This window comes from Adiantum capillus-veneris, chromosome 21, assembly GCF_014529385.1.
Source record: "Adiantum capillus-veneris isolate H3 chromosome 21, ASM1452938v2, whole genome shotgun sequence".
NCBI lineage: Eukaryota > Viridiplantae > Streptophyta > Polypodiopsida > Polypodiales > Pteridaceae > Adiantum > Adiantum capillus-veneris.
The window spans coordinates 141,463,029-141,476,811 of NC_140951.1; positions in this window are offsets into that span (position 1 = coordinate 141,463,029).

The window sequence follows — 13,783 nt, forward strand, 5'->3', positions numbered from 1 at the left end:
ATCTCATCATCATCTTGCTCTTGTAGTTATCTTGTAAAGTCATCACTAGAGACATGAGTTGATAGGTCCATTGGGTTAGGGGTAGGTGTTATAGGTTGAGTAGAATTGACAAAGTCCTCACCACAATCTCAATCCTCAAATTTTGATAAGAGCCCTCTAGCATTTTTTGATGGGCTGATTGGGGGTTCCATGGGAACTGATGGTGCCTGAGGGTTAGGGACTACTAGCTTTGGTGAGAGGGCATCATCTTCAACCTCCTTAGAGGGATGAAGGGAGGAGGTGTTGTCAGTTGTATCTTCTACTTGTTCACGCATTGAGGGGTCAAATACCTCATCTAACAGGGCACCATATCTATTAACATTACCTACTATTGTTGTTATTTCTTGCTGCTTAGTATGCCCCTTGCATTTCCCCTTCTATTGACTTGTTGAAAGGAGTGATAGTTGTCTTTATCTTCTTTGTTTCTCTTAGCTTCCTTCTAGACTTTGATAGCCAAATCAGGGCAATCCTTTATAAGATGCCCTTGTTTAAGGCAATGAAAACATGCATTGTTTTTTGGACATGCACGATTTGCCCCAGTTGATCTTTTAGAGTTATAGCATCTCTAAGAGGAGCCTCATTATCAACTTCAATAAGGATCTGAGGGTCTCATTTGAGGTTAATTCCATTGGAGGGCTTTTGAACCAGTACTTTCCTCATTTGAGAACCCATCTGTTTGAGCCAATAAAAGAATTCTATCGGAAAGCCAAGAAAATCTATCCATACATGCACCTTAGGGTTTATTTCCTTTAGGATCAAATCCTTTGTACCACTTGGAAACAGAGAAGGGAGTATTTCTAATTAGTGCTAATGACTTGCAAAGCACTATTAGCATCATCAAAGAAAAACAAGTAGTAATTATTAGGGAGGTATTGGACCTAGGCATGGAGCATGTATCTAGCCTACCATTCTTGTGGAATCCATTGCTTTAGTATCTCAATTGGAGGCCTAATCCCATGGAAAATACCTACAAAAACCCCATTTTGAAGTTGTCTAAACCAATTTTCTAGCTCTAATGACCCCACTGTAACTTTTCCATCCACTCCATTACCCTGGTTAAGATCGTTTTCTGTTGATATTCTTTTAGCAGAGTTAACCCCATTAGCTTCCTCTGTAGGTAGAGAATTATGCTCTACATCACCGATGTTAAGAGCCACTTCGGATTTCCCCTCATGGTTTAGAGGAATACCATGATGATTAGTATAAAGATTTTCTTGATTTGAATCTATGTTGCTCCAGAAATTCGAGATTAGGGAAAAATGTCCATTATGGAGCGGCTGTGAGGGGCTTACCTGAATGGGTCTCTATTGCGGGGATAGAAGAGCTGAAGAGTTTTTTAACGAAGGGCCTGAGCCTACATTAGCCCCTTTTTGAGGTGACAGTAGTGGGAATTGTTGCATGTTGACCAGGGCGTTAATGCTTGGTTAGTTTTGAAGAGCATTGGAATATGAGATAGGGCTTTTGGAGATGGACCTCTAAATCTACATTTGAAATAGAGGAACAGATTGTTGAACAAGATTAGGGATAGGGTTACCTCCTAAGGTTATCCTATGCAAAAGCGGACCCAGTGGATTGGGTGAAGGTTGTTTGACATGTATGACTACTCTATTTAAAAGCGCATCCTACAGTGCCATTGTGCCTCCCCCCAAGGGAAAGGGCACGAGAGGACTTCAAAATGGAGTAGCAACATCAAACAGTAGACAAAGGGGAAAGGGGGAGAGAAAGGGGGTGAAATCAATGTGCATGGCCTTGGGAACACCCTGCAATACGGAGATCAGACAAGCCTCATCATGCCCTTTTGCCAACCGGGGGGGGGTGCATTTTTGGTCATTTAGAAGGCTATAGAAAGGACCCATTACCCTTGATATTTTATCCTTCCACTCTCTAGCACCTAAGCTCAAACCCAAGCTCTTTGCAAACCACTAGCCATACATGCATGTGATGCATTCCTTGCTAAGCTCAAGTATGAAGGGCATGCGGACCTATTTAAGTTATTCACTACACACCCCAACCTCAAAACCGCCTCAACCTCCAGCTTGACACCTTCTCAAACACCTTGGCATGCTTTTACACATAGATTGTAAAGGATGTCATTTGGCTTCTCGGTTACCTTGATCGAGTGATCTCCTTCTCTACATACGGAGAGGAGATCGGCCCTTCAAGCTGTGGCTTCAACAATTTTAAGATGTCATCAATGAGGCTAAGAGCACCTTCACATAGACCCAATAGGTGCATTTTCAGAGGGCCTTCCAAGTTAAGTAATGCAATCACATAGGCCTCCACCACCACATTAAAACGGTGCATGCCTTGGAAGCACCTCTATCATAGAGGGTCCTTGAACCACCCTCTACATTTTGGAAGGCCTTCTAAATTGGAAATGACCTACTAGAACAAGTCAACTAAATCCTTTTACCTCCTACCAAAATATTTCTTTTTGTCCTCATTTAGCAGCTCCAATGGGACCTCACCTATCTACTTGATAGGAGATCACCTATGGGAATGCACAACCTTAAAAAAGTGAGCCTTCCAATTTGGAAGGCCCTTCATTTTGGAAGGCATATGTAAAGGCGCTCTAACCACATTGTGGAGCTCACTTTCACAAAGGGGACGCAAGTCAAGAAAGGAAAGGTTGACATGAGAATCCTCTAAGAGCAAGCCATGCTCTTGTTTTTCATCTCACTAAGCAGCCTGGCATAGCAGAGGTGAATCTCCCCCACATGCAAGTGGGTAGAGTCATTCAAAAAGGAAAATATGTGTTGGAGTAAATTCTTGACCACCCTAGAGTTGAGAAACCCCAAGTCTTGTGCTAGGACCCCGTGGATGTTGAGAGAGTAATAGTAGCTACTACCTCCTGTACTCTATCACCATCTTGAGCTTCTGTAGAATACCCATGTCTTGATGGCATCCATGAGGTGAAAATATCCCAACTGAGGTCTATGGTAGTTCATCTTCATGCATGGTCTTAAGAAGTTGTGCTCCTTGTGGCAAAATGAATGTTTTAGTATCCTTGTCACTCATGTTGAGTTCCCTCTAGAAACCTAGCATGATTATCTTAAAGAGACTCCATGCTTGTTGGGTGATAATGTGCTTGAAATTGTCATCTTAGCAAGTGTGGAGCTTAACAAAGCATTGCAAAAGGATGTGCCCTCTCTTGAGTTACAAGAAGCACAAGGAGAGTCAATGACATGATGCACACCCTTGCCGACTCTCCATAGCTCTTCTACTACTACGATGGTTGACCAATCCAAGTCGTCCATCAATTTACAACCTAGGAAGAATGTTGATGAGAAAGATCAAAAGGAAAAACAATGTGTCGACATGGATGAATGGGTAGTATGCTCTAGAGATAAGAGAGAAGAAATCAGCCCACAATTGTCCCTTGCCCCCACGACCTCGGCATCTACCTAAAGGGGAGGTTCCTTTTTTACACAACTTGTTCACCCGAAAGGATGTCGATGAGAAAGATTGAAAGGATGAGAATGTCGTCAACATGGATGAGTGTGCAACACACACTAGAGGCAAGAGGAAAGCATTCAACCCGCAGTCCTCCCTTTCCCACTACCTCAATCATATGCCTAAAGAGGAGGCTATTTTTGTACACAATGTCTTCACCCCAAATGGGAGCTTTAATGTGTTGGCCTTGAAATCCTTTTCAAAGTTATTGTGTCTCTCCACCATTGCCCCCTTTTCACACATGGTTGTGCACATCAAGAAATATTTTGCAGTGTCTACCTTCTCTTGTGGGTTTCGTGGTTGGGTCATGTCTTGCATTGGCATGCACAATGCCCTTGACAACATGGACCCACATGAGATAACCGACACGCTTATGCTAGTAGAGGTTCCCAAGACCAAAAGAAGAAAGAAAAGCTTGTGAAGAAGATCACCTACCAAGAAATCCAACCCGTGTAAAATGTTTCAACGTTGGATTAGAATTTCTTTGCTATCTTGTATTGTAATTTTTTAAAAATGTTGGTTGTACATCTGGAAAACCTTAAATTTTTACCTCTAAGACTCTGGCAAATGGATTGTAATGCTCATGATATTGTCAAAAGACATGAAACCATACAAATAGTATATATGACTCCTCAATACAAATCTTCGTATTGAGGATTTGTTACAAAAAAAGTCAAAGAACTAGTCCCTCTCTTTTGATAGAATCATCATGCTAGGTGCATATCCTTGATCAATATGGTGATCCAATTTTCATGAATAGTGCAAAGATTTGTATCTTTGAAAAGGCCAACTAGGTATGCCTTTGTAGCTTTTTGAATGGCCTTGATCACCATAGCGTTTGTTACCCTCAAAGCGGTAAATTTGTAGAATTTCTTTGGCTTTGGGTTTGGCTGTACGCAAAAATGGGGCTTTGCGATTAAGGAGTTTTGTCTCTTTTGGTAGTGCTTAATCTTTGCAAAGTCTTAGCTAAAGTGATTTACTCTATGAGCATATCTTGGAGGAGGGGTTGCAACACCTACTTCCCTTCTTGGAACTGCCTTCTTCCATTTATTGTAAAAACCTCTCTTGCACTTGTGGTTTGATCTATTGGCCACCTACTCCTGTTTGTTGTGCTACCTCCTCATCATCTTCATCATTGTCTTGAATTTGTCTTTGCTATGCATAGTCCAAATTTTTGAGAAGTTTCTTTCCCCTGGTGTCTTGTGTGTGTGTTTGAAGAATCTCTTTAGAATATTTGTTCTCCACTAGGAGCCTATGAGGGGTCCTCTCAGTGCTTTGATTCTAGCTTGCTCCGATTTCACTATCTCTTTGAGTTCTTCTATCATTTTCTTTGCAGGAATCAAGGCTTGGTTATCCTTGGGAATTCACAAATCTTCTTCAATGTCAACAAAAAATTAAAGGTCATGTAAAAATGGTAGGTGCTCTTTGGCTATAGATTCTTCAACTTCTTCTTCATTCAGACCCTTGTGTTGTGCTCTCCCCAATGGTCTTAGCTGACTTGATTGTAGGATCCAAATCGACTATCTAGGGAGTGAAAACCTATGATGGCTTTGGTGTACTTCATTGTAGTGGTAGCCCATTATGTGGGTATAGCCTGATTTTTGTTCCTCAAAACTTGTGTGGGCTGTACTATGATCATTAACCTTGTTTTTTTTTAGTAGTTGGTGTGAATCATTGTAGTGGTAGCCCATTATGTGGCTATGGCAAAATTTTGTTCCTCAAAACTGGTGTGGGCTATTTTCTTTCAATACCCTTGTTTCTCCACACTATGATCATTTTCTTTGTTTTTTTGAGTAGGTGGTGTCACATCTTCCTATGCTTTCTTCTCTTACAACCTATTTAAATTCTTCATCCTTTGTGGTCTTCTCAGCCTTCTCATTGCCTTGATGGTCTTTGGGTTGCTCCTCTTCCTTTAGGTGTTGGACTTTATAATTCTCTTTATCATCTCAGTGCTACATCAACTATTTTTCTTATCAGTAGCCACACAACTCTTGTCAAAACGATGTTGATTTTGGCATACGAGTACCACTTGTAGATTACTGATAATTGGTGCATGCATGGCCACATCCTTATCAAAACTATTTTGCATGTGTGAAAGCAACTCAAGTGTAATTTGTGAGTCTCATCACTCATCCTATGGAAGGGCTCTTAGGTTGGAGTCAAGGAGAAGAGTAAGTGAAGTAGCTTCTACATTTGCCTGCACTCTACTTGTGTAAGGTCTCGACCACCCTTGGAGAGGGGATTCCCATGTAAAGGAATACATATCAAGCCATTCTAATCATTTAAACAAAAAGTAACTATTTTTGGCAGTTTTTCACCTCTGATAAGCTAATGATAAATATATTGTTGTAAGATTTAAAAACATAAATTTTTTACTTTTTTGTCCAAAGATAGTAAGTTTTGAGGTGCTTGCACCCACCTAGAAGCGATCGTCTCGTCTAAATCTTCCCACTCCTAAATTTCCATAAAATTATTTCCCTACTCCAAAAACTGTTAAATATAGTAGGAATGTGCATCTGACACCTTAACTTGTCATCCTTAAGCTTGTCTTTTAATACCAACTTTTAGAATTAAATTTTGATAAGCCAAGCTCACTCTAGACAATTAATTTTCATCTTAGTGTTAATAAATTAATTCCTAAGTCTAAGGTATGCATATGTATGCATGTGCACGTGCATGTATGTGCATGTGTATGTGTATGTGTATGTATGTCCATATCCATGGATCCATGTCGTATGGTATGTTGACTCTAAGCATGGGTAAGTGCATAAGGTGTATTACTCAATTGGGTAAATTGGGACACCTCTAGTGGTAAGTGAGAGACTTGTGACACCTCTACTTCTTCATTTGGCAAGAGAGGGCAAGCAAGGGAGGTATGTTCATGCCTTGAACATCAAGCAACCCCCAAAACACCATATAAAGGGCATTCACACTCAATTTTACACATACTTGAACACACTTGGGAGAAGGGAGCTGATCTGCTGCTGGGACAAACAACTTGGTGACTACCACATCAAAGCTTTGGGAGATCAATAACTCCAAAGCACATTTGGGTAATGTAGTTCTATTATTTAATCAAGTCATTATCAATCTCTTCTCTCAATTGGAATCCTGTCCAATTACTGTCATGTTATTATTATTCAATTGGAATCCTTTCCAATTGCTACTCTATTATCAAATGCTATCCTCTTATTTAACTATCCTCACTTGGAAATTAATAATCATTATACCTATTTTATGGTAATTACTCTACATTACAAAGTAATGAAGGTCTCACTGCTTGATTATATAATCAATTGTGTTGACCGCATGTACAATTCTTCAACAATGTAACCTAGATGCTTGCATGAATTAGCTAAACATATTCAAGAATTTTGTTTGACTAAAATGATGGATTGTTCTTACAAGTAGATATAAGTGATTAATCATGCGATTAGTGTATGGATTATAACTCATGTTTATCATAAGGTTATGGCAAAATTAAGCAAGCATATGTTTTTGGTTTGATATGTGGAATAGCCATATATGTTTTGGAATTTAAAATCATTTACCCTACTTCCATTGGATTCTTATACTTTACCTTATAAATTTTCAAGTTAAGTTAAGTATCTAGTAGTGGGAATGGCACCTAAGAGGACTCGCTATTATCAAATGCTACTCTATTATCAAATGCTATCCTCTTATTTAACTATCCTCACTAGGAGATCAATAATCATTTTACCTATTTTATCAGAATTTCTCTATATTACAAAGTAATGAAGGTCTCACTGCTTGATTACATAATCAATTATGTTGACTGCATGTACAATTCTTCATCAATGTAACCTAGATGCTTGCATGAATTAGCTAATCATATTCAAGAATTTTGTCTGACTAAAATGATGGATTGTTCTTACAAGTAGATATAAGTGATTAATCATGTGATTAGTGTATGGATTATAACGTATGTTTATCATAAGATTATGGCAAAATGAAGCAAATATATGTTTTTGGTTTGATATGTGGAATAACCATATATGTTTTGGAATTAAAAATCATTTACCCTACTTCCATTGGATTCTTATACTTTAGCTTACAAATTTTCACAGTAAGTTAAGTATCTAGTAATGGGAATGGCACCTAAGAGAACTCGCTATGGTGGATCATACGATCACGAAGCCAGAACCAATGATGTTAAAGGCAAAGGAAAGGTCCCGATGAATGAGGATGTGCCACTTATTCCATGAAGTGATGCTATTGCTCAAGAATAGGTAGGAAATTTTTTTTTTGGTTCAGTGCATCATGAGTAATTAGGAAAGAGAAAACTACCTAAGTCTCAGTTCAAAACCACATCAATTGAACCTGTGTTGACTGTCGGGTCAACAACACAACATAACTCAAGTTTCGTACCAAAGTCTTATCTTTTGCGAGTTATGAAATGCTGCGGATTATGGCTATAAACATCATTTGTAATGAGTAGTTATTCTAGTTTCAGAAGCCGGGGTGCAATGGCACTTCCAGATTGTAAATACAAAGCCATTTGACCCTTTCAACCCCATTTTTGGTTAAACCTAAGGTAGCCTTAGTATATAAGGTACCTAGGTCATTTTGTAAAGAAGACTTTTATCATAATCAAAACTTCAGCGCTGCCGTCTACTGTGTGAGAGAGAGAGAAAGAGAGTGAGTGTGAGCTTTATCCTCTCGCTACGCCCGGCTCGCTCAACACATTGGAGATCCGACTGCACCATTGATGTAGGCTCGAGGAGAGCTACGCGACAATGCCAAGCATTCCACGCGAGACGAAGCGCACACGCCGACGCATCTACGAGCTATTTGTGATCGTAAGTGTATCAAACGATGTTTGTTTTCTGCGTGCTAGTAGTCTATAGAATCGTGGCGACATAAGCTACGCATAGGTACTCATAAATTTCAGTTTCGGGCACTTTCAAAATTCTGCTCTGTCATCCTATGCGTTTTCTGCAGATGGGTTTAGAGTGAGGGTTTTGAGTGTAGAAGCTTAGGGACAAGTGTATTCTAGTGAGGGGATGGTGTTCCTTAAGTTTCGTACGAATCTGGCATGATTAGGTGAGTTGCCTTCCGTATGTGTGTATGTGGCTAGGTGGTGTAGTTGAGAGCAGTGACGTTCTTGATTATGGTTTAGTTGGCCTTCAAGAGTGTTGTATGTGTAGGATGGTTTCAGCCTGACAATCTAAAGAGATTTCCTCTGTGTGCCTATCGTGTCACCTGTGTCCTTGATTGACATTATGTTGATCTAGGTAGTGTTTGCATGCACTTCATGGGTGTGTGAGTCGTTCCCGTCCAACAACCTGTTAATTTTCTTTAAGTTGTATTAATAGGAAAAGATTGTTTGGAAAGTGGGGGACTAGCTTAGGTTGCCAAACAAGGATGGGTGGTCTTGATTAGTCGAGAAACTTAGCTCTCCTCATTGATAGAAAAAGAAAAACTAGAGACTCATTGTGCCCTGAGTCGAGAAGTCCCAGATTGTATGTTCCTCTAAAAATTATGGGGAAAAAGGCATTTGGGGTTTCTCTCTTTTGGAAGGTGAGAATTACAAACGTTACATTATTGTGTTAGTTCATGATTCCCCTGCGAGATAGGGCTAGAAATCTTTCTCAATGGCTCATACTCAAGTTAATTGGTGACAAGAGTCTGTCCATTAGAAATATTGTCTATCTTGTCTATGCTTGTCGCAATTGACTAGGGCCTAACGACCTATCAAGTACCCTCCTATTTCAAAATGGATATGGTAAAGGGGAGGGGACCTACACGTGGTATCAGATCCTAGGTTAGGAAACTGGAAAAATTGTTATTGTTTGAAAATTTGGAAAAAATGAATTGGAGACTTAAGTTTAAGAACTTATCAACATCGATCTTTCAGGAAGATGCCGACGCTGAGTATCACAAGTTCAAGACCTTGAAAATAATGTATTTTGAGGCTTGTCACTCTTAAAATTTTTCTTTTCGATGCAACATGATGAAGATTTTGATGAAGGCTTTCTCTCCTGCATTAACAATAATACAAAGGGGATGGGATCTTGCATGGGACTATGAAGGTGGTAACTTCTACATCAATGTGAGGAAGCTCAGATGCCTCTCCCTGATCTAAAGAAGGTTTGGTAGGGGGAAGAGTTGCAAGTTATCCATCTTTACTACTTCCTTGGTATTACTAGGGATGACTACACTATTATCTCTAAAGATGGCCTTGACATGACCTTAAATGAATGGGTTTTCAATCAAGTGGTGAAAGTGATCCCTAATTATAGGATCAAACCCATTTTTATCCCTGACATCTTTCCTCAAAATAAGAGTGTTGTATTTATGAACCCACAAAGATGTGTATAAAAGCTACTACTTAGACAAAATAGTGGATTGTAAAAACTTATCCACAAATACCTATCGATTGCACCACTATGTCCTTGGGAATCCAGCTTTAAGGATTATATAGCTTTTTAGCAGAGCTAACCTTTGTATACATTGTAAAGAATAAAAAGATGCTCATCTAACTTCTTGAAGAGATCTCAACTTTGTACATATCTTGATATAAATAAAGTTATGGCATCTTGAATTTACTAAAGATAGTTTCTTTCCAAATTTTGTCTTGAGTTGTGGAAGTTTAAAGCACTTGAGACTGCAATAAGTCTTAAATCAAACCGTCAAAAGGCATATGATTGTGTAGGTATCATCAAATGCCTTATACACTGCCCTACATAAGAAAAAGCTTCTCCTGAAACAAGCCCAACCACCCACATTCAAAGGTGAGGAGACCCATATCAAGCGTGATGTTGAAGCCTGGATTGAGGCAATGGAAGACTGTTTCGAAGATGTAGGGACCCAACCTGTAAACCAAACAATGCTTGCAACATTTTGTCTTATTGGTGATGCAAAATATGGTGGAAACAACATTGCAAGGACTTGGGAGTTTTAGGATCCTCTCAATCTTAGGAGAATATTAAAGAAGCGGTTACATCGTGATATCTTCCACCCGCATACGCCAAAATGAATGAGTTCTTTGCTTTAAAATAGTTATCCTTATTGGTGGGAGAGTACTACTCCAGATTTGTAGCCTTCCAAAGATATGCCCCAAAAATGTCCATTGAACAGCAGGTACACAATTATGCCAAGGATTGAATCAACCCTTGGATACCTGTCTTGAAGCAATGAGACCCACATCACTTCAGGATGCTCTCTTAAGGGAAACACCTCTAGCTAAAGAAATGACCACGAATCAGGGCAGAGAAGACTTTAGAAACCAGAGGCACATGCCCAATAATAAGAACCCTAGACCTGTTAATCAAGCTTATCAACATCACCCTGTAGTAGCAGCCGCAACTACAACAACTCAACTTGAGCATCCTGATTTTTGTTGTTATAAGTGTAATGAGCTAGGACACTATAGGAATAGGTATCCCTGAAGAAGTGTAGCAGCTACTACCAATGCAATTCCTATAGCACCAAATGGTAGAGGTCAACCGGTTCATCGTGGAGAAAGGAATGCAAGAAGAGGCCGTGGAAGAGGAGTTGTGGCTCAAACTTATGCCATTATTATGGAAGATCCAACATTAGGAGACCTAGAAGGAAAGAGTAACTTTGCACCCTTGAACTTGAGAAAGGAAGCTTAGGAATAGAAGCATCATCGAGCACCTTGTCAAATGGAAAGATTTTCTTGAAGAAGATGCAACGTGGGAAGACGAAACATCTCTCCTTCAATATTATCTGGACTTACCTTTGAGATGAGGACATCTCAATTCTTCAAGTGGGGGAGAATGTAAGGTCTTTGTCACCCTGGAGAGGGGATTCCCATGTAAAGGAATACATATCAAACCATTCTAGTCACAAACAAAAAGTTACTATCAATTTTCCACCTCTAATAGGCTAATGATAAATATATTTTTGTGAGATTTCAAAATTGAATTTTTTTACTTTTTTGTCATTTTTGTCCAAATATTGTAAGTTTTGAGGTGCTTGCACCCACCTAGACGCGACCGTCTTGTCTAAATCTTCCCCGTCTTGAATTTCCATAAAATTAGCTGTCTGCTCCAAAAATTGCTAAATATAACAGGCGTGTGCATCTGACACCTTAACTTGTCAACATCAAGATTGCCTTTCAATAGCAACTTCTAAAAATTAAATTTTGGTAAGCCAAGCTCACTCTAGACAATTAATTTTCATCCTAGTAGTAATAAATAAATTCCTAAGTCTAAGGGATGAATATGTATGCATGTGCATGGGCATGTATGTGCATGTGTATGTATGTGTATGTGTATGCATGTCTATAAATGACCATATCCATGGATCCATCTCGTATGGTGTGTTGACTCTAAGCATCGGTGAGTACATAAGGTGTATCACTCAATTGGGTAAATTGGGACACCTCTAGTGGTAAGTGAGAGGCTTGTGACACCTCTACTTCTTCATTTGGCAAGAGGGGGCAACAAAGGGAGGTATGGTCATGCCTTGATCATCAAGAAACCCCCAAAACACTATATAAAGGGCATTGACTCTCAATTTTACACACACTTGAACACACTTGGGAGAAGGGAGCTTTGCTGCTATGGCAAAGAACTTGGTGACTACCTCATTGAAGCTTTGGGAGACCAATAACTCCAAAGCACATTTGGGTAATGGGTGAAAGCATGTTATTGTGACATGGTTTTTGCTGTCTCGAACAGTACTAGTTAGCACAATTTTGACATATGCTAACTAGTACAATAGCACGAGCTAGATCTCTAAGATCTATGACGTATGATATATCAATAGAAAGCTCTTGAAACAAGGAATCCAAATTTAAAAACTCCAACAATTTTTGCTATTATTTGTAAAAATTTTATTGTGTGTCCAATTTTATTTAGATATGCTATCTTGGATATGCTAACTAGTACAAAAAGCGTGTCACATTAACATGCTTTTACCCTAATGTAAATCTATTATTTAATCAAGTCATTATCAATATCTTCTCTCAATTGAAATCCTTTCCAATTGCTGTCATATTATTATTAAATTGGAATCCTTTCCAATTACTACCATATTATTATTCAATTGGAATCCTTTCCGGTTGCTACTTCATTATCAAATGCTATACGCTTATTTACCTATCCTCACTTGGAAATTAATAATCATCATACCTTTTTATGGTAATTTCTCTACATTATAAAGTAATTAAGGTCTCATTGCTCAATTACATAATCAATTGTGTTGACTGCATGTACATTCTTCATCAATGTAACCTACATGCTTGCATGAATTAGCTAATCATATTCAAGAATTTTGTCCGACTAAAATGATGGATTGTTATTACAAGTAGATATAAGTGATTAATCATGTGATTAGTGTATGGATTATAACGCATGTTTATCATAAGATTACGACAGAATTAAGCAAGCATATGTTTTTGGTTTGATGTGTGGAATAACCATACATGTTTCAAAATTAAAAATTCATTTACCCTACTTTCATTGGACTCTTATACTTTAGCTTACAAATTTTCAAGTTAAGGTAAGTATCTAGTAGTGGGAATGGCACCTAAGAGAACTCACTACGGTGGCTCATAAGATCATGAAACCAGAACCAATGATGGTAAAGGCAAAAGAAAGGTCCCGTGATGAATGAGGATGTGCCACTTATCCCATGAAGTGATGCTATTGCTCAAGAACAGGTAGGAAACTTCTTTTTTGTTCAATGCATCATGAGTAATTAGAAAAGAGAAAACTACCTAAACATTGAGTTAGTCCCAATTTGAAATCACATCAATTGAACTTGTTAATTTTCTTTAAGTTGATTAATAGGGAAAGATTGTTTGGAAAGTGGGGGCTGGCTCAGGTTGCCAAACAAGGATGGGTGGTCTTGATTAGTCGAGAAACTCTCCGCTCCTCATTGATAGAAGAAGAAAAACTAGAGACTCATTGTGCCAAGAGTTGAGAAGTCCCAAATTGTATGTTCCTCTAAATTATGGGGAAAAAGGTATTTGGGGTTTCTCTCTTTTGGAAGGTGAGAATTACAAACGTTAGATTATTGTGTTAGTTCATGCTTCCCCTGTGAGACAGGGCTAGGAAACCTTTTCAATTGCTCAAAAATCTTGTCTATCTTGTCTATGCTTTTCTCAATTGATTAGGGCCTAGCGACCTGTCAGGTACCTCACAACTTGACCGAGAAGATGAGAAGATGACATCCTCATCATCAAATGAGTAGTCTCCTCATTTCTCTTTGTCCATAAGCTATACTAAGGGAGGGATTGTTTTAACGTAATAAATAAAACTTTATAGAGTTTTATCTTTTTTTTTTTGTGCATGTCGGA